The sequence below is a fragment of the Strix aluco genome, chromosome Z (genome assembly GCF_031877795.1).
Source record: "Strix aluco isolate bStrAlu1 chromosome Z, bStrAlu1.hap1, whole genome shotgun sequence".
Classification (NCBI taxonomy): Eukaryota; Metazoa; Chordata; class Aves; order Strigiformes; family Strigidae; genus Strix; species Strix aluco.
In genome coordinates this window covers 32,707,733-32,730,807 of record NC_133971.1, presented here as the reverse complement: position 1 = coordinate 32,730,807, position 23,075 = coordinate 32,707,733, and the positions used below count along the sequence as shown (strand labels likewise).

Genomic DNA, 23,075 nt, shown 5'->3' with positions numbered 1-23,075 from the left:
TGGCTGTATTTCATAGTGAGTAGCTTAAATTGTAAGTATGCATAAGTTAACAGAAACAAATTTATTTTATGAAATCCAAATTTTACCCACGTTCCTTTTATATAAACAAGGGTTTCTGTCTTGCAGGAATTTATAGTTGATCCTCCAGTGAAGTCAATAAAATGTTGTATTTGTCAGTCTCATTTATACCTGTCATATTAATCCTTAGATAGAATGATTTAAGATTATTTTTCTGATAAAGCAAAGACTCAGTAAAAGATACAGATCACAAACATGCATTTATTTAACTCAAAATATTGGATAATATAAACACCATCTGGAAACATAATTACTAGGTGAACGAATGTTTTATTTTTTCAAGTATAATTGCATATAAAATTATGCCTCTTTAAAATCAGTATTTTGTAGTAAATGTAGAAATAGACCATTTGTGAAGTTTCATGAAATGTTAAAGAAACTTTAAAGGTTGCAAAGTGTTAATACCTAATGGCAAAAATTAAAATAAAACTTCAAACCTTTAACATATGGAGATTTCTGTGGAAGGTATGAAATTAAAATGAGAATTACTAAAACCCAATTTGCACAACTTGAACTTAAAACAGAATCAACAAGACTAAAACAACTAATTTGTATTATAGTTTTAGATACAAATTATTTAAAAATTATTGTGTTGCCTTCAACTTCTAATCTGAAATGGTAGTGTCTTTATAGTCTAATTTTATTGTCCCACTTAAGATCTTAAGGGTCTTTTAATTATTTTATTCTTTTTATAATCTTCTGGTAGTTATCATCCTTTTGTGCAAAAAAAGTGCTTTTTATTAAAATTAATATATTTTTTTCAGACTGAGTGCAAAAAACTACATGACTGAAGCATTTTTGACATTACTATTATTCTAGAAATTTGGTTTCAGTCCCCTCATGGATAACTTTTCACCTCTATTACTTGGTCTTTTAAGAGCCTTTCTGATCCAATATTAATGCAAATTACATTGTCATGTTTTGTGACTTTTCTACACTTATCACTCAGCTATAGCCTAGATTCACAGATTATTTTTTTCATTTTTATTTTTTTTAATCACTAATGGATTTGCAGCTAACCTATGGCTCCAGCCATGGTCAGTTGCCTTCAGTATCATTGATGTATGCATTCTGCTGATAAGTACTGTGGTTCATTTTCCTCTTGGGTAAGCAGTTAAAAAAATAAGGGGGGGCTAAATCTGAGATGGGGATGGCAAAACACACTTGATTGCTTTCTAACCTTCAGTACTGTGCAATAAAATGCGGCTGCTTCAGGACAAAAAATGTGTGATAGTTTCTTACCTTTTAATGTTATTTCACTGAATTCCTCAACACTGCATTTCATTCAGCATTATCAGTGTGATAATATTTTAATTAAAGGGCAAATCATGATCTAATTATGAATTATTTCCCCACATCAAGAGGACAGTCCCTAATATTCTCAGTGTCATCTTTTCATATTACATTTTAATTTGTTAGTTCATCAGTGTGAACTGAGTATCCTAATATGTAAAGAATCATTCGTCATGATTCAGTGATCTAACAAAGCTTGTTGAAAGGTGAAGTGATTAGTAAAAAGAAAGAAGATTTCAACCTTATGGAACATATTATGAAGTAAATTTGGTATGCAAGAGTACTTGTATCACATAAGAATACAGGAAAGACTGTTCTGATACGTATTTTGCTTATCGCCATAAAATTTTGTCTGTTTCTTGATCTGAAAAGGAAAAAAAAATTAATTCCTAGCTAGAGAGATTTTAATTCAGCAAAAGTGGTTGGTCTGACAAGTAAAGATTTTGTGATTTTGTTACATAATGATTATGAAGATCCAAGGTAGACCTGGCCAGATAAATGGATAAACTCAGAAATTACGTATATCTCAAACTGCTCCAAGAAATGTCTAGCTGTATATCTGTATGTTTACATAGTTTCTGTCATTAGTGTCCCATAATTCCTTTATCTAGAGCTCAAAAGTAAAAAAAGGAAATCAATCAACCAAACTGGAGAAACTTACTGATATGTAGCTGATTAAAACTAAGACATTTGAATATAGATATTCAATGCTTCATTTAATGTAACTTGGTTTTAAGAAAAATCGCACCTATTCTTTCCTTATCTTTCTATGAAATTCACATAGGTATCTCTAAATATCCACCTGTTGTAGGGGTTTGTCTGTATTATAAGCATTTGCTACACTATGTAATCTGTTGACATCATAAATAACTCACAGTTACTTTTATGGCTTGCTTCATCTGCAGATGTTTTTAGTGTATACAACTGAACATTTGAGGAACAGCAGTATTCTAGAAATATTATTTCCAGAGCTGTTCAAGCAAGAAGATCTTGGAATGAGTATCTTGTCCATTTGTTTTTCATTTTTATTTGCATCATCTGCAAATGTCAAGTTGGCTTTGTTTACTTTAAGATTTACAAGTAAACTGCCTTACAATAAGATTTTACAAACACAGTGTTAACTTTAACATTTGAGTTTGGAGCAGGCTTCTGAAGTGAATTTATGACTGTCTCCACTGACCAGGCTTTGGTTCACTTTGTGTCTTGGGTCTGCAGACGGTCTACCTTCCAGATGAAACTGAAGTGGAAAATCTGCTTCAGGAGTGCACACTGTATGACCCAACTGTTCGTGGGCATTCATTGTTGGGTGACAGACAGGTGTTAACCTCAGTTAAAAGCCTTGAAACACATACAGTTTTATGTTGGGTCCCATTGTGGACTGTGGACTATGTTAGTCTTTTACAACATGGCCTTTAATATGCCTATGTTGTACCAGTTTTTAGTGATTGAATTTAAATCTTGAATGCTGAAATATGACTCTTAAATCCCTGAATGTTTGCTTTAGATCCCTCATATATTTGTGTGAAGAGGTAAGCAGTGAAATTCACAACCACAACACTGAGAAACTACTTGTAGCCAGACTATAAATAATGATAAGGACAAATGTATTTTTTACACTGGATTTTCAGTATCTTGAACAACACTCTATCCGTGTTTCAATATCTTTCCAACTGATGTAAATGAGTGTGTTCTTCAGTTCTTTGCTCTGAACTCTCTTCCAAAAATTTCTGAGACCTTTCTTCTAGTTAGGGTCATTCCTTTACACCAACATATAGCAATGACTATCACACCTCCCTCCCACTCCAGTTACAGCTAGGTAGAGAATATTCACTCATGGTATGATAAAGCTGTCCCAATTCTCTGTTTCTTCTGATGGAAGTCAAAAGCACATCTGGTTTGTTTTCAGGAGAAGGAAAGTAGGAGTTTATGACAGCTGTGGACTGAGGTCACACTCAGCCTTTCCTACACAACCTGTTCCATTTTGCATAGAATGCAACAGCAACAAAAAATCTTATATGTTCAGAGAAGAAAGGTGGAGTCATTGTGATTCCCTAGCTTACAGCTTATTTCAGTGGATAGAAACCCTGATTTTCAGGAGCTCTCTGAATCTTTGTGTTATACAGGGCATCTGACTCTTTCCTAAGCTATCTGAACTTTTTCTGAGAAATTCTACCTTCCCACAGCATCTATTTTTTCTCATACAGATTGCAGTTTGAAAGTCACAATGCATCTAATTGAAAGCCCTGTTATAAGGCTCATCTCATTAAATACTGAAATGCAAGCACCTCCTGAGTGAAATGTGGCAGCTGTTGAGCAGTGAATAGCAATACTGCACCAGAGCTCAGGACAGTGAAAAAGAACATTGAATCTAATTGAAACTGCAGGAGAATTGTTAGTAGACAGAATGTAATTATCCAAACTGGAAAGCGTCCAAAATACTAGACTTAACATACATGCCTTTTCCTCATTTTTTAATACTGGGGAAGAGGGAAAATGAGACTATTATTGTGCTACATTAATGTGTAAATCATTAGAATTTGCACACACTAATGTGTAAATCTTTAGAATATCACTTATTGGTTTCAAACCAAAAGGAGATTCTCTTTGGAAGAAAGTCCACACACTACAGGATCAGATTAAAGCTGACTCAGCAAGAAATGTCATCAGTTTACCTCTTTCAACACAGTTGTCCTTTTAGGTCTCATAAGTTTTGTTCTGCACAAACCCTGAACGCAGAGTCAGTGTGCTGGCTCAGAAACACAACATCTCTTAAAGAGTGGTTTTACAGAATGATATAACATGAAAAGAAAGCATTGGTGAGAAGGTACACTTTTCCTTGCAGCATGATGCTGTTATGTGCTGGTGTTGGGGTATTCTGACAGCTTTTTTGTCCCCTTGCCATTTACTCATACCACTACTTATATGCTTGCTGAAGCAAACTTTTTGGTCAGTTCTTTACTGACTGTTCCTTCAAGTAAAAAAGTTTCTTAACATTAACATTAACCTAACATAACATAAACATAAAGAATTACCTTTATTTCATCTGAAAGGGGTTCTTCCCTATCATTCATATATGATGTGTCAAACAATACAAACTTCTTATCCCACTGATAATAATGGTGTGTCAAGATTCATTCAGGACGAGAAAAAACATCCCTTGAAATTTATCACCTTCAATCTACAGTTCTGCAGGAAGGAAAGCATTTGCAGCCAAGAGATGGGGTAGAACATTCCATTTCCTTTAGTGGACTGAGACTGCTGCCTCTGAAATTCTTCCTCAGAAGGAAATAAAGCTAAAACTAGAAACAGAAAAGATAACTACACTGTGGTAAAAGCTTTTTAATGTGTTGTATGTTTCCAGGAGACTTACAAATAAAGTCCAAACTAGCTGATGAGAAAATTCCTATCAAGTTTTCAGGGTTAATGGAAAAAGAGTAGATGTAAATAAGCCGCCTTACAAAAAACACAGTTACAAAAACTGGCCATGCTTTTAGTAATGAAGATATTACATAGTTACATAGCTGTTTTACTAAAGTTGAGAAACTGAGAGAAACAGAAAACCTAAATGTTTAAGACTGCCTGGAGAGAAGGGGCAGAGGAGAGGAGGATGAAAGTAAAGCTTTCAGTGAGCTTTTTTTTTGAGAGAACAGAGTGATGTAAACACAAGGACACGCTTAACAGAAATTTTTGAAGTAGCTGGGTTATCTCTAGATGTACAGAAAATGGTAAAACTTAAGGGAAGATGAGAATGTTTACACACTGGTCATTGTCATCATCTTTTTTTTTTTTGGTAAGTTTTAGTACCAATAAACAACCTTCCCTTAGGTAGTATTGACTATTTACTGGGACAGTTTCCAGAAAAACTAAAAGTGAGATAGGCAACTTGAGATGATAACAAATAATACCCAGGGGTATTGATGCTAGTCCTATGCTAAAAGTTAGTGTGTTGTTCAGCTCTTCTTGGAGTCATGTGATGACCTGAGATCCACACTTGAAAACAGAGGTGCTTAAAGGTCTGAAGTGATGCTGTAAAGGTGGCTGAGTCACTGTAGCAGAAGTTATCAATGAGTTTACCACGGTGAAAGACAGAGAACAAATCACATAGCTTGAATTTTTTGAGTGAACAGTGCTCTCTGAATGTGTTACACATGCTTTTGTTGAGAAGACTATACAGCAGGTTTACATAAAGGAAAACTTAATAAACTTAATAAAAAAAATAAGCAGATGCATATATATTAGTATGATATCTGTAGAAATATTCCTCCTTTAGTATTCTGTGTTACATGTCTTGCACAGGAAATATTTTCTCTGGTAAAAATTAAAAAGGAATCAAAGACAAATATTACCTTTCCATCCATGTAATAGTATAGTGGTGTGACACGTTAATGTCAGCGTTGCAGGCTGATAATATAGTACAATTACCGTTTTATCACTCACAGGTGCAATTTGGGTGCCAGAACTAATACAGACCACTTACACAGATTCTGACCCCCTACTCCTATCAGAGGTTCTGATACTCTTTCATGAACTAATATGAATCAGTTTGGGCATAATTCTGACACTGCTGCCATTACACATTAATATAACTACTCTCTTTGTCAGTAGCAGAGTCCTGCAGTGATTTTGAAAGAATATGTTGAGATGTATGTCTATGATGTAAAGTGCATATGATGAAGAGCTATTGCATTTATTAGGTCATTATCAGTATAAAGATTAGTAATACCTCTATATCATATGTATAAGAGCAGAATGAGAATCAAATATAACATGATCATGCAGGATATTTTACATTTTCTTTAAGAATATCTGTTCTGGATCTGAAACATTCACTTTTGTTTAAATTTTCTCCCTCTTTATGGTTAAGCAACTCTTCACTAACTGTAAGAAAAGTAAATAACCTGAGTGATTTGGGCTCAATCTGTGTGCTCCAGTGGGCTTACTCACCTTTGGACTATCAAATTTGAGGCCTATATGTTAAAATTTATGCTGAAATAGCAAAACAGGATTAAATTTCTGGAAAATTCTCCTAATGAAGCTAGTGAATGAAAATACTAATAACTTTCTTCCAGATCTGACAATAACAGAAAATGTTGGAATTAGACGATGAACAATTGTTCAGTGTTGCTGAGGTAGAAGAGAAGGAATTAAAGCACTCCTTGGCGTTAAAGTCAAGACTCTCAGAAAACAAAGATACTGAATGCAACTTGTGTTGCTTGTTTATTTTATACTACAAAAGAGTCATACAAATCTTGTCAAAATGGGTCACATGGCTATTTTATTGTGCCTATAAATTTAAGTCAGGATATTGCCAAAACTTCCCAGCAGTTTCCTCGTTTTATAGGAATAAAAATGGAGAACAGTCATTATGTTATCCAGCTTTCTTATTCTGTTACAAAACTGAAGATGTAATACCTTTGTGAATTTTAAACATTTCTGTTAGATAATAGGTAGTTAAGTAGGAATAAAAAGATCATGCATCTTCTGTGCTTCCAAAGATTTATTAATGTTTAAAAATTATCATTTAGTGGTAACATATGAAACAGATTTTGGAGATTAATATGCTGTGTCTAGAAGCAATTCATTTCAGTCCTAATTCTACATCCAGATAGACAGTATTTAAGAAGTCAAATTCTGCTCTCTTGTGTACTGTGTTTTATAAGGAAAGTCACTTATAGAGATATGAAATTAACCATGATACAATGAGGATTTCTGGATGGTATCCTAAGACAGCATTCGAATATTTTCCTCTTTTTATCCTCTGCTGTGTATTAGTAACATATTTATGGACGCATGTCTTGCAGAATGTTTTTCTATTTATTTTCATTATGTAGATGTTTATAAACTATGTATTTTATTGTTGATATCACTTCATTGTCCCTGTGTAGAAAGATTTTGGTATCTTCTCTTCTGAATCCTCTTGCTTTTCCAATGTATTCCTTTAATTGACAAGCCATTGCAAGGAATTAGTATTCCCCAGCTAGCTGGCCTTTGCAAAGAATATCCTTGAAGACAATCAAGAAACTGAAATACAGCACATTTTCGTAGCTTGAAATTCCTTATAAATGAATATGAGGCAAATAGTCATACATTAAAGGTTAAATGGTTTAAGTCTTTTGACAGTAAGAGAGGTTTAATTTTGATAATTTTTTTTTTCCATTTCACCGTCATTTGCCTCAGATAGTAAATATTTCATACTACTGACTGACACTTCACAGTTGATACAAGTAAGTATATAAGTGTCAGATCTAGTTTAAAGGCCTCCAGCTGCAACTTTATTAAGAAATACCCTTCCATAAATAAAGCTAATGTTTACTCAGTGGCTTTGTATTCATGGAAGCAATATTCACACACAAATTATAAGAACTGCCGTAGATGAGACCATAAGTCTTCCATCAGTCCTAGCCCCAAATGAAGGATCAGATGCTTTCAATTAAGATGCCTCCATAATAAATCTCAGAATAGCTGTTGATGTCATTAACATCTGTCTAGCCATGGCAACACATCTTTAATTTTGAACTCTGACATAAGGTTGCAGACTGTATTTTCAAAGGAATTAGCATGCTTGGAAAAGCACCTGAATACCCAACCTACACAGGTGTTTTTAGAAATCACATTGATGAGAGTTAGATGATCAAGTGTTTCGACAAATATACATCTATCTTTAACATACTGAAATACCTTACAAAAACCTTAGTGCTTAGGCATCTTTGATAACATAATCAAGAAAAGGCATAAGATAAACCCAGAAAATACTATGCCTGCGTACAACAATATGCAGTCCACAGTAGTTTTTTTCCCTTTCTACATGATATACACTGTGGACATGCAATGAGTGAGGACCAGGCCTTGGATTTCAGAGAATGTAAAGGCTGCTATTCAAAGACAGTAATTTTTTCTTACCACAAATACACTGATCATCCAAAATACTGGGAGTCCTTTGAAGAACAAAGGTGTTATGTCCTTTTTTCTGGGTCCACACGTCATGAAAAGCAGCTGAAGTATAAAGTAACTAATACTGAGCTCAGAAATCAAGTATAGTGATAACAGGGTTGACAGAGTTTGGATTAGGTTAAGGGCCAATAAAGCAGATCTTGCTGTGGGAGTCTACTATAGACCTCCCAACCAAAGCAGTGAGGTGGATGAAGCTTTCTATAAACAGTTGGGAGAAATCACATGGTCACTTGCTGTTGTTCTTGGGGGGGACTTTAACATCCCAGGTATCTCCTGTGATCACAACACAGCAGAGAGGGAACAATCCAGGAGGTTCCTGGAATGTGTGGAGGATAACTTCCTCACACAGCTGGTGAGTGAGCCGACCAGGGAAGGTGCCCTCCTGGACCTGCTTCTTGTGAACAGAGAAGAGCTTGTGGGGGAAGCAAAGGTTGGAGGCCGTCTAGGGTGCAGTGATCATGAGATGATTGAGTTTTCGATCCTTGGAGAAACAAAGAGAGGGGTTAGTAAAACTGCCCCCTTAGACTTCCGCAGGACAAACTTTGACCTGTTCAACAGACTGATTAACAAAATCCCTTGGGAGACTGCCCTGAAGGATATGGGCATCCAGGAAGGCTGGACATCCTTCAACAGAGAAGTCTTAAAGACACAGGAGCAGGCTGTTCCCGCGTGCCGAAAAACAAACAGGCGGGGAAGGAGACCAGCCTGGCTAAACAGAGACCTTTGGCTGGATCTCAAGAACAAAAGGAGCATCTATTGCCTTTGGAAGAGGAAGCAGATCTCTCATGAAGACTATAAAGATGTAGTGAAGTTATGCAGGGAGAGCATTAGGAGAGCCAAAGCACAGCTAGAGCTCCACCTGGCTACAGCTGTTAAAGATAATAAAAAATGTTTCTATAAATTCATTAACAACAAAAAGAGGATTAGGGAAAATCTCCCTCCTTTATTGGATGCAGAGGGAAACATGGTAATTAAGATGAGGAAAAGACTGAGGTGCTCAACGCCTACTTTGCCTCAGTCTTTAGGAGTGGAACTCGCTGTTCCCTGGACACCCAGCCTCATGAGCTAGGAGATGGGGAGAGGAGGCAAAACGAGGTCATCACAGTTAAAGAGGAAGTGGTCAGAGACCTGCTACACCACTTGGATGCACACAAGTCTGTGGGACCAGATGGGTTACACCCAAGGCTGCTGAAAGAGTTGGCAGATGTGCTTGCCAAACCGCTTTCCATGATTTACCTGAAATTGTGGCTAACTGGGGAGGTCCCATTGGACTGGAGGGTGGCAAATGTGACACCCATCTACAAGAGAGGCAGGAGGATCCAGGAAACTATAGACCTGTCAGTCTGACCAACATGCCCGGGAAGGTCATGGAGCAGATCATGTCAAGTGCCATTGAAAGTCATATAATGGACAACCAGGGGATCAGGCCTAGTCAGCACAGGTTTATGAAAGGCAGGTCCTGCCTGACAAACCCGATCTCCTTCTATGACAAAATGACCCAACTATTGGATGAGGGAAAAGCTGTGGATATTGTCTACCTGGATTTTCGAAAAGCATGCAACACAGTTCCCCATAGGATTCTCATACAAAAACTGGCTGCCCATGGCCTGGATGAGCGAACAGTCTGCTGGGTCAAGCACTGGCTGGATGGACGGTCCCAGAGAATGATGGTCAATGGAGCTAAATCCAGCTGGCGGCTGGTCACAAGTGGTGTTCCTCAGGGCTCGGTGTGGGGACCATTTCTGTTCAACATCTTTATTGATGATCTTGATAAGGACATAGAGTGTATCATCAGTAAGTTCGCAGATGACACCAAGTTAAGCGGGAGTGTCGATCTGCATGAAGACAGGGAGGCTCTACAGAGACACTTGGATAGATTGGATCGGTGGGCCAACATCAGCGGGATGAGCTTCAACAAGGCCAAGTGCCAGGTCCTGCACTTGGGCCACAACAACCCCACGCATCGCTACAGGCTTGGGGAGGTGTGGCTGGAGAGCTGTGTGGAAGAGAAGGATCTCGGGGTTCTAATTGACAAGCAGCTGAACATGAGCCAGCAGTGTGCCCAGGTGGCCAAGAAAGCCAACAGCATTCTGGCTTGTATTAGAAATCGTGTGACCAGCAGAAGTAGGGAGATGATAGTCCCCCTGTACTCTGCACTGGTGAGGCCACACCTGGAGTAGTGTGTCCAGTTTTGGGCACCTCAATACAAGAGAGATATCGAGGTGCTGGAGTGAGTGCAGAGGAGGGCAATGAAGTTGGTGAAGGGCCTGGAGAATAAATCCCATGAGGAGTGATTGAAGGAGCTGGAACTGTTCAGTTTGAGGAAGAGAAGGCTGAGGGGAGACCTCATCACTCTACAGCTACCTGAAAGGACATTGTAGAGAGGTTGGTGCTGGTCTCTTCTCACAAGTGGTCATTGACAGAACAAGAGAGAATGGTTTTTAACTGCAACAGGGGAGGTTTAGACTGGATATGAGGAAAAAAAATTTCACAGAAAGAGTGGTCAGACAGTGAAATAGGCTGCCCAGGGAGGTGGTGGAGTCACCATCCCTGGATGTGTTTAAGGATCATTTAGATGAGATGTTGGGGGATATGGTGTAGGGGAGAACTTTGTAGAGTAGGGCTGATGGTTGGACTCAATGATCCCAAGGGTCTTTTCCAACCTGAATGATTCTATGATTCTATGAACTCAATCACAGTTTAATGCTTGATCAGATGAAGTAGGTGGGAAGATTATCTTCTGCACAGGTATGAAATGGTCGGACAGCCCAGTTCAGCCTGCATTAACAAAGCTCCCCAAAAGTCAAGGAAATTAGGTTGAAATTCATCAACCAGAGGTTACCATAAACCATATGAAAATTTTGTAAAATTTAAGCTATTTTTGCACATTAGTAGTGGTTATATTAATGCAATTTTTTATTTCTTTGCTCAAGTATATATTGTCTTAAAGTATCCTTTCGACTTTTATGAGTCAACCAAGTCACTTTACAATTTCAGTTTGAAATCCTGTCATTTCTGTGCTTACTTTCATCATTGCAGCATATCAAATTCAGTGACCTTGTTTTCAATTGATACTGATATAAACAAGGTAAGAAAGAATTACTTCACACTGTCCAAATATCACACAGGTTACTCAGTTACTGCCAAGAAATGTGTTTGTTTTTCTTAAATGATCAATAAAAGCTCAAAACACATCTTTGATCTCTGTTAAGGTTCGTTGCATAACTCCTTTTTTTCAATTCCTGTCACTCTTCTTGACACTCTTTATTTATGGAATTCTTGTAAACATTAGTCCTTCAAGTAAAACATAATTCAGTTTCAGGTCTAGGAAAACTGACATGGGGGAGAAGAAGTTGGACTATTATTAGAAGTAAATTACTAAGTTATCTGGAAGGACTATTGTCCAATACCTCTGATTTTAAACAATAAAGGAACACAATAGAAACTTGAGGAATGGGTTAGGAAGGGTGGCAGAAGGGTATAAGTGTTTAATGAAGAATATGTCACTTAGCTGCCAAACAGACATCACCTTAGTAAGGTGCCACCCCAAGATGTTACTGGTTTGTCTTTATTCAGGAATAAGTGCTTGGTGCTTTATTGCATATTTATTATCCTGAGAATGACATTGTGAAGTTAGGGATTTGCTATGTGAAAGCAAATCTTACCTTCTTCTATTTTTTTTTTTTTTTAAGTTGCTGTGAATTAGACGCTTCAAAATATTCCTATGTGCTTTTACTGATACTTACAGGTCTTTAACTTAAAATAAGTGCATGCTTTATTGAATATAAAGAATTCAGTAGCCTTTCCTTTCACTTCAAAGCTATGCCCCCCCTTCTAAAGTCAGTTAAAGAATTCTTGCAGAATATGATGTACTCTTTCTCATGCCCTCCATATAGATACTGATCAGTAAACTCTATTTGTTACATTTCAGCAAATCTGACAAGTGACAAGATCAGTCACTGCTCTTAAAGATGAGCTGTCGAAAGATTTTAGAGGGTCTAGATTATTCCGTTAGGTTTAAAAGGAGGAAAGTAATAATTTGCATTAAGGTCACTGCTAATTACAACTTTAACCTTGCAAAGTTTAAAAGTGTGAATAACTCACAGGAGTGTAATTCAGCTTCTGAGGTAAATGACTTCAAAGCCTAACTAGCATGAACACAGGTTTGTACATTCTGAGCCCACGGTTAGATAGGGTTATTTTTTGTTTGTTTGCTTTCTTGCTTGTTTTTGTTGGGTTTTTTTGTTTGGTTTTTTTTTTTTTTCGCAGAGGGACTGGAATTGTCAATAGCTCTTTAGAGCAACCACTTCTGTGTAGAGCAGTAAAAAGCCATGTAGTCGGTCATGTCATGAACTGACCATATGTTATTTCTGATGCAAATCTTGATTGCAATTTTTACTTTTATCTTCTTTCTGCCCACTTGTCCATATACCTGATAATATATTTGAAAAATCTTGATCTCAGATCAGTTTTGAGTATGCATTATTTATACAGTCAAATTGCTTAAGAAAAGTTTCTTCCTCTATCCCCATAAAGTGAAATATCCTTCCTGGAAACAATCAAGTTTCTCCTGTTTGGACACTTAAGATTCAGTATTTCTAATTATTGCAGGGCTAAACCCAAGATCTTTATTCATTGGTATGGTAGATTTCAGCCTCCTAATATGTGCTGTTATTCTTAGACCTTTGTGCTGGGTTTGTGCGGCAGGGATTTTGGTAGCGGAAGAGGGGGCTACAGCAGTGACCCTCATGAGAAGCTTCTTGAAGCTCCATGAACTCCAAATTGGACTTGCCTCTGGCCAAGGCTGAGCCAATTAGTGATGGTGGCTGCGCCTCTGTGATAGCGTAATTAACCTGGGAGGAGGGGGGACTTGTAAGGAGAAGTTACGAGAAAGACACCTATGCGAACACCAAGGTCAGTGGAAGGAAGGAGGAGGAAGGGGGGGGAAGTGTGCAAGAGCAGAGCATCCCCCTGTATCCCATGGGGAGACAGCAGGGCTGCCCCGCCACCACTACCCTGGAAGTCCGCAGTAAAGCACATGCCAATCTGCAGCCCATGAAGGACCCCACACCGCAGCAGATGACTGTGCCCCAAGAAGGCCGGGACTCTGTGGGAAGAAGCCTCTGCAGTTTTAGTTTAGTGCTGAGAGGACTGCAACATGTGGGAAGGACCCATGCCAGAGCAGCATGGGAATGGTTGTAGCCTGTGGAAAGAACTCATGGCAGAGAAGGTTCATGCAGGACTGTCTCCCATGAAAGGGGAAGCCACATGGAGCAGGGTGAAGAATGCGAGGAGTTGCCCCTCCTTGAGGAGGAAGGAGAGGTGGACCAGGGGATCAGGCCTAGTCAGCACGGGTTTATGAAAGGCAGGTCCTGCCTGACAAACCTGATCTCATTCTGTGACAAAATGACCCAATTATTGGATGAAGGAAAAGCTGTGGATATTGTCTACCTGGATTTTCAAAAAGCATGCAACACAGTTCCCCATAGGATTCTCATAGAAAAACTGGCTGCCCATGGCCTGGATGAGCGAACAGTCTGCTGGGTCAAGCACTGGCTGGATGGACGGTCCCAGAGAATGATGGTCAGTGGAGCTAAATCCAGCTGGCGGCTGGTCACAAGTGGTGTTCCTCAGGGCTCGGTGTGGGGACCATTTCTGTTCAACATCTTTATTGATGATCTTGATAAGGACATAGAGTGTATCATCAGTAAGTTCGCAGATGACACCAAGTTAAGCGGGAGTGTCGATCTGCATGAAGACAGGGAGGCTCTACAGAGACACTTGGATAGATTGGATCGGTGGGCCAACATCAGCGGGATGAGCTTCAACAAGGCCAAGTGCCAGGTCCTGCACTTGGGCCACAACAACCCCACGCATCGCTACAGGCTTGGGGAGGTGTGGCTGGAGAGCTGTGTGGAAGAGAAGGATCTCGGGGTTCTAATTGACAAGCAGCTGAACATGAGCCAGCAGTGTGCCCAGGTGGCCAAGAAAGCCAACAGCATTCTGGCTTGTATTAGAAATCGTGTGACCAGCAGAAGTAGGGAGATGATAGTCCCCCTGTACTCTGCACTGGTGAGGCCACACCTGGAGTAGTGTGTCCAGTTTTGGGCACCTCAATACAAGAGAGATATCGAGGTGCTGGAGTGAGTGCAGAGGAGGGCAATGAAGTTGGTGAAGGGCCTGGAGAATAAATCCCATGAGGAGTGATTGAAGGAGCTGGAACTGTTCAGTTTGAGGAAGAGAAGGCTGAGGGGAGACCTCATCACTCTACAGCTACCTGAAAGGACATTGTAGAGAGGTTGGTGCTGGTCTCTTCTCACAAGTGGTCATTGACAGAACAAGAGAGAATGGTTTTTAACTGCAACAGGGGAGGTTTAGACTGGATATGAGGAAAAAAATTTTCACAGAAAGAGTGGTCAGACAGTGGAATAAGCTGCCCAGGGAGGTGGTGGAGTCACCATCCCTGGATGTGTTTAAGGATCATTTAGATGAGATGTTGGGGGATATGGTGTAGGGGAGAACTTTGTAGAGTAGGGCTGATGGTTGGACTCAATGATCCCAAGGGTCTTTTCCAACCTGAATGATTCTATGATTCTATGATTCTATGAGTGATTTTACGCCCCATTCCCTGCCCCCTGCACTGCTCGAGGAGAGGAGGTAGTAATATTAGGAACAAAACTGAGCCCAGGAAGAAGGAAGCGGTAGGGAAAAAGGTTTTTAAGATATAGTAGTGCTTCTTACTCTCTCACTCTCTCTGTTAAATGTTGGTTTCAGTGTTTGAATTAAAGTAATGTTATTTTTTTCTTCCCCTAATGAGTCTGTCTTTTGCTGGTAACCCACAGTGGATGAGATATCCCTCCCTGTGCTTATATCTGTTCCCGAGCCTTTTTACTTTACTCTCTCCTTCCCATTCCTGAGATAGAAGGAATGAGTGAATGGCTGGGTGGTGATCATTTTCTCTCAAACCATGACAACCCTGCAGCCCTTGGAATTTCATACTTATCACAGCCTTGAGTTTTTCTGAACAGAAGAATTTGGAATACTTGTGTGAACATTGCATATAAAGATTTCATGTTAGGGGTGCATATATACCCATACCAACAGAAAATGGGGTGAGGAAAATTGATAATCCTTCTTCAATTCATGAAGCTCTTAAGATGTACACATTAGAAACATTAGTATAGATATTACACATGGTCAAATAACTTGTGAATAAAGTGCCAATTCTCGAATCAACGTGATTAAGCTTTTACCCTTTATTATGAAATATTGCGGAGTTCTGCAATGGCATAGCAAAGTTCTATATATGAATAGTTGCAGCATTATCAAGGACTCAGATGTGGGAACACTGAAGTTAATGTTGATAGCCCATCCTGGTTATTATTATCTCATTATTATTACTTGAGTCCTACTTTTCAAATAATGCATTTATTTGACAATAAATTTATTTAGACAGTTTATAATATTTAATACAATGTTTCATGCAGCCTTGTAAATAGTGCACTTAAATGTTTTACATTGCAGAGTTTTTATTTGAGCTGGTCTTTAAATGGCATTAAAGTCTGTAAACTGATTCAAGAATGAAAAATTTCTTCAAGAATTAGAAAGATATGTATTTGGAAATGGTGACCCATAGTACAAATATTGAATTCTGCATCATTTTAGACTTTTACTTATGACATCATTTAAACATTCTATTACGAAAATTGTGATTTAAAATGTTCTCTAATATGAATTGAAATTCATAATAAGACTTGTAAGAAAATTCAGAAACATCAGATACATTTATAAAGAGGAAATAGAGAACTGCAGAAGTGCATTCCACTTATTGCTAATTGTTCTTTTCAGGTACATATCATGTACTACAGTGTTTATGAGTCATAATTCCTTCTGTCTATTCCTATCAAAAAACATAACTGTGTATGCATAAAACCACAATATTTGATAATGACTGTTATTACCAGTATTATCAACTGCTTTTATTATTTTTAGATCTCTGTCCTGAGACACAACAGCAAGATGTGCCTTGGAGAAGAGTAAGTTAAAAAAATTCCTTGTCCTTGATACTTTTTTCATGATGATAATAACAACTGGATACTGTATTTTGAGTTTTAATGAAATGAATTCATTATCCATGAAATTTAAAAATAATAAGCCACTTCCACTAAGTCTTATTTACTAAGTCCTACACTGTTTATTCAGACTTGACCTTGATTTCAGCAGGAGCTTTACCTCAGTAACATTCTTCTGAATTTAAACATTAACCATTAGTAAATTAGTATCAAATCTTTAAGCAGCTATGTTTTTCATTATTTCCTGAAAATTTATGACTACAGAAACATTCTAGGTGATTTCGTTGCTTCAGGTAACCTTCCTGTAGAAAAGAAACATGAAGGAAGATGAACTATTCTTTCAAAACAAAGGAACAAAGAAAGTAATAAAGTATACTTATCAGTGTCTTTGCTTTGAGGTACATCTTCCATATGTAAAGACCATAAGGAAAATTATTTGTATGTGTTTAGCTACCTATTAATCCCTGGGATTTCTCCTTTCTCTATGCCTAAAATGTGTATTTTCTTTGTAGTGCTTGGAAGGTTGCTTTTTATTCTAAAAAAAAATTACATAAGGCTAATATACAATTTATGTCTCTCTCACATAGTGTACTTCATGAGCTTTAAAACTGAAGCATTTTTCATGTCCATATTTTGTATTGTTTTGCTTTATCCCAATAACAACAGGTTCAAATAAATACCAGTGACTCAATGAGATAGCTTGAGCAGAAATGAACAGTATCTGTTAACTGCCTGGTATTGAGGGAATGATTGACAGCAAAGTCTTTGCTATGTCAAGTCTCTGCTGAGTCAAGATGTTGTCATGCTGGTTTTCAGCAGCAAAATCAGTGCAATGTAAATAATATTGATTTCCAAGTGGTATGATGCCACATTATAATGCATATAATCCTTATTTTGTTTCTTAAAGATACTGCAAAGTGTGTTTGAGTGGAAAAAGTAATGTTACTATAATCCTGCAGTTATAAAAGAGAACATGAGAGTACATAAGCACACTTGAAATTTTGCCTTTGGTTTCATGAGTTTAGGACACGGATTTTAGACCAAAGACTAACCCCAGTCCCTAAAGAAACAGAAGTTTACTAGCCAGGAAAATGGATTTTGTTTCACTGGACACAAAAAAAAAAAAAGATGCAATGGGTCAAAGGTAGGAGCAATACTGGGAGTAAATCACCTGTGCCTGGCTTCTGGGAGAATCTTTCATTTTTCCTTTCCCCAAATATAAAAGCAATCTCCCACAGTCACTGAAATCACTTGAGGTATATCTTCAGTTAATTTCTATTGTCACAGTTCCTTTCCATTCAACAGAGTGGTATTAATTTTCATCACCTCACTGCTTGAACATAAATCTTTATTATCTCAATTAATGAGTTTCATTTTTCCTTCCTTTGATATGTCTTGCGAGAATATACTATACTTCTATACTTCCAGTCACATTTGCAGTGCACTCTAAGAGACATTTGGCATAGAACTTTCAGTTTTGGGGCAATGTTACTTTGAAATCTACTGAGAAATTGGTATCATACTTGATTCACAAATGCCTTTTTGTTCTGAAGCTATTCTTTACTATTCACAGTTGTATCCTTATAATACCTTAAGATATTTTCACTAGATGGACAGAGATAAAGTTCTAATAGGAAGAGACAAGCCAAGAAGGGAAAATGAAGTATTCTTACCTTAAAGTTATTATGTTGCAAACATGAGATCATTGATAAGCAATGTCTGAACTTTTAGATGTTAGAAGGATAACAGATCTTTTCCTAAATGAAGGTATTTTCAGACTAAAGACTCTATGGAGGTGGTTTACTTCATACAGTTGCAAGTAAAAATAGCAAACAATTTCTGACAAACTAGGAGGAAAAAGGGATAGTGAACAGGAAAATGTGAGTGTTATGTCCTAAACCCAGTATTTTGAATCAAAATACTGCAGAATACTTACGCTCTACAACCTTTTATCCATTCCATATATGGACTATAGTTGTATTCATAGAATCATAGAACAGAATCATGGAATTGTTTAGGTTGGAAAAAGCTCTTGATGTTATGGAGTCCAACCGTTAACCTAACATTGCCAACTCCACCACTAAATCGTGTCCCTAAGCCTTACATCTACTGCTATTGGCAGGTAATAATAGGTTCACTAATTTGCATATTACTATTTCATGTTAGCAGAGGTGTCATTAAAATAAACATGTTTTCACATAAAGTTCAGATTACAGAGTTAAGCTAACATTATGTCAACAGAAGTCAAATGATAATGTTTGCCAAATTGTAGTTCATCAGGATAATCATGGACTGCACTTAAATGCAAAACACTTTAACAAAATAAAAATATTTTTAATTAAAGTCTTAAAAAAGTCTTTAAACTTAACAAGGTGCTTAAAAAAACCCCTCCTTTAGGATATGGGAGAACAGGGTGGTGAACTTTCTTCAAAAAAACCACCATATCTTTTTCTGGAAAAATAAAAATGGGCGAGCTGAAATTTAGTTTTTAACTGATCGTCTCTGTCCTGTCAAATGACAGGTGTTTAGCACTTACTTTGAATATTTCCTTTGTCAATCAAACTACTGTAAAACTCCATTAACATTCAATTAACAGATAATGTATATCTTTGAAAAATTTCTAAGCAATAGTGTCTGGAAACAGGTACATTTTTGATTTTGAAATTATTTTGTTTTTTTTGTTTTAAATGGCTTCAGGTTTCAAAGTTTGTGGACACTGAACATTGTTTAATTGTTGGTCTATTCAAAAACCTATCCCCCTTCTTATAATGATAAAAGATGCCCTTTCTTATAATAAAACCAATCTAGATGTCTAAAAATATTAATACTAAAATATTCCAGGAAATGTAGTGTGTGCAAAAGGACAGAAAATTCTTCCCTTCAGTTTTATTATTCTTTTGACATAATCATATAATTGTCTGAAGTCAACTAAACATTTCAAAAATATTGGATTAGAAAGCATCTTCACCTGTTTCTTTTCTTCTGTACAGCCAGCAAGAGTATTTGGCTGCAAGGCAGAATAATTATGATCCTTATTTGCAAGTAACGGTTAAAGTTGTAATTATAACTGTTATGATACAATCGTGTAGTTAACATAAAATAAGTGTAAGAAAATATATATAATAAAATTGTATAATGTAGGTAATAATTTGCAGGTGATTTTTTGCCTTTATGACACACTGCCTGTTCCAAAGAAACAGAATAAAGATAACATTATGTAGTTCATTTTCAGATTGATACTTTTGAAAAATCTTATATGTTAAATAAACTTGAAGGAAATGAATGAAAGAAAGAATGAAGGAAATAAACTAGAATTAAATCTATTACCAGAAAAAATGGTTCATATGAAAAAGAACTTGAGTGCTTAAGTGCTTACAGTTTTGACACAATCATGTGAAACGATGATTTTTCAAAATAAATCATTGGAACCAAACCTTCATTACTTACAAAAAAAAAAAAAAAAAAAAAAAAAAGTGTTGACCAGATTCTAATTATTATTATCTAAAAGGTATGACAGCAGTAGTTGTGTCACCATGCTTCAGCATCTGTGCCTTAAGATAAAAAATTGTCTTCCGTAGGCTTTGAAGTGCTGTAGCATATATACATATAAACTATTTTTCATTGTCAATATGAATTAAGACCATCATGTTCATGTGATTTCCAGCAAAATTATGTCAAATCTCTAACTCAACTGATCAGTTCTGAATTGGGGTCCAGTGTATGTACTTTTTGAGCAACTAAATGAAGAAAATTTCAGAGGTCTTTGGGGCTATAGAGGTAAATATTTTTAAATTCTATGTCTGTCTCACTGCATACAGCTGAAAGTTTTCTATTATTCTGTTAATAAATTTCTGGACTCTTTTATTATTTTGTTTAGCATGTGTCCCTTAAATAGAATTTGTTAACATTTATAATCCTTTTTATTTATTAAAGCTAAATTAGTAGAAAGATGTTACTATTATTTTTAAGAGAAAACTAAAGAGATAAGAGAACAGTTCAGCCTTAAATGTGCTAAAAGCTGTGAGCTATTTAGTATAACACATCTACTTCTCACCTAAATATCATAGGAAGGAAAAATTACATAGGTGTAAACTGAGGACAATTTTTTAGTCTCATAAAATGATTATGCAGCATATGAATCAAATTAGAGTGGCCAAAAAATCTCACCAAAAAAACCCCATCTACATATATGGTTTTGCCTATGAATCACTTCCTTTTTCTCCTTGGGTATTCAAAAGTGAGTATAAAACCCAACCCCCTAGCATATTATCTCAATTTTGTCTGGGAAGAGCAATGTTTTCCTTTTACTTACTCCAACACAAAATCCTTGTGTTTATTATAGTGGCAAAAGTAAGGTTTGTTAGTCTTTCAAAGACAAATTCCAAAAATAATATGTCCTACATGACCACATCAGATAACCTTACTTTTCTTTTTTTTTTAACATCGAACAGCAGAAAACAACTAAAACAAAAATAAAATAATTAGGCTACTTACATTTTGTGAAAAGAAAAACTAAACCCCCCAATGGGGAGCTCTCGACCAACAGATGAAACCTAGCTGTCTAGAAAGGAAATGAGTAATATTTTCAGCTTCAGAATGGAAACCTTTCTCTCTGAAAAGCACAAACAGAAGATCTCCAGTGTATTAACCAACTGGCACAAGTTCATAAATACTTTATAATGTATGGCAGGCAACACAGCCCAAAGTTTTAGCATTATGACACTTTTGTGAACTCCACATGATTAGAAACCTGTAGGTGGTTACCGTTATCACAGGATATGAGATTTTATAAGTGCAACAAGGATACTATGTTTCCTACATATCTTCCTTTTATATATGATCTGCTGATGTCCACATAAAAATCCCAGGTAGCTATCCTTTTTGAAAATGATTAATTCACCAAGTTCTTAATTTCATCAGGAAAGTTGTGTGTAAAAGAAGGCAGGAGTGAAACTAGCTCAAGGATATCTTCTAAAACTTACATGTCAGGTGCTACTAAATTCATTATACACATCAGTATGCTTCTGCTGCTCTTTCTCAAAGGGCTGTTTTCATTTTGCAGTCTTTAACTGACTTTCTAAAAATAAATTTTTAAAAAAAGGCAATACCTTTGCTTTTGGACTTTTTCTGGTTTGGTAGTTATGGTGTTATAAACTTTGTGTAGGAGACTGACCTCAGTTTTTACAATTACTATGGCTTCACAGAGTTTCTGTTAATTATTTGTTTATTTCATTTAACACATTAAAAAAGAATGTAAAACATTGCAGAGGCTTGATAGTGTGATGGCAGTAATACCTAGTTTTGTGTTGATCAACATGGTTATGATGGTAAATTTCGAAATTAACAACAAACTGAAATTATTGCCATTTAAGGTAATAACCATTTTCATTTTTGCTGTGTGAATACAAAGGTAAAGATGAACAGTGACAGAATATTTGTCTCCTCTTGTATGTGATTCATATCTGAGGTCAATAAATGAGAGATGAAGGAGATACCCTCAGATGGCTGCTCTGCCAATCTGATTCTGAAGGCCAGCAGTCAAGTGCAAGTCTTGTCTGCAGCAGAGATTCCTAGTTTTTTACTGCCTTTTTTTTTTTTTTTTTAATATTCAGAATGTTTCTATTCAAATATTTTTTGGCAGTCTTAATGCTAGGTAGGGCCAAAAATCCAAATGTGTAAATTTTATACTGATGGAAAAGTCTCTCTGAAGTTTGGATATGAGGCAGTCAGATGAAGAATTTATGTGCTTTTATCTGGATTAAAATTTTTCCCTGAGGCACTTGAAGGTCTGCACTGTGGTGTTCTCCATGTTCGAAGTAAAGGACAAATAATTAGAAATGAATTATGAAGAAAAGTAAGGCAATATAGTTTTTGTCATTGTCCAGACAATAGTATTTTAAATTGTTCCCTTTTCTGACTGTATTATTATATCAGCAGCAAGTTGACAAAATAATTTAAGTGTAGAAGTTTCGTCTTAATGATGATGTTTTTATAAAGCACCATGGTATACCTTAATATAATTCATTGAATCTCTTTTAACTATGTTTTCTGAGGTCTGTGCTGTTTTGATAATTTTTATTATCTTTTGTTAGTTTGGTGCTCTTTAAAAAAAGAGGAAACACTATGAACATTATACTTGAAACAATCATCAGATAAAATTAATTTGATATAGTTACCAGTGGATAATTGTAGACAAACAAAATGTGATATTTTGCCTCTGCCAGAGATAAACATTTTGCATTATGCAATATAAACAACGGTATTATTTTCCTTCAGTGCAGAATTTTGCCTGCTCATTCTGATATTGTGGATCAGGCAGCCAAATTATTTTTTTTGTTTTCCAGCCTCAGTGTTCCTGTATGTTTATTCATAAGTAACTTCTAAATAGATTGTTTTGTCAGCCTTGTATAGCTAATGAAGGCTTTTTCCTTAACATGGTGTGTGATTTGAAACTTGATCCCAAGGAAAAAGAGAGAGGCCACCAATCAAATATGTTTTAAAAAAATCTGAAATAATCTTCTCTACTTTATAATCATAATGGCAGGAAGTTCAATATGTCTGCTCAAACAAAAAGGCTGGTAGACATATTTACCAAAGGCCTTATGATGTTTGCAGTGGACTTTGCAGAAGACAATATTTATAAAACCTTTACAGTGTCTGGCAGGTGCCATGCATTCTCTT

The 23,075-nt window shown here is 36.6% G+C and overlaps 1 long non-coding RNA gene across 2 annotated transcripts in view; it reads left to right on the top strand.

Annotated features, from left to right (window-relative positions):
* LOC141918564 (uncharacterized) overlaps window positions 1-23,075 on the top strand; it is an 846,297-nt gene that overhangs the window by 441,342 nt on the left and 381,880 nt on the right. For both annotated transcript variants that reach the window (XR_012621719.1, XR_012621720.1), the window contains exon 5: window positions 16,315-16,358. This is a non-coding gene — a long non-coding RNA (uncharacterized LOC141918564). The remainder of the gene's footprint in view (window positions 1-16,314; window positions 16,359-23,075) is intronic.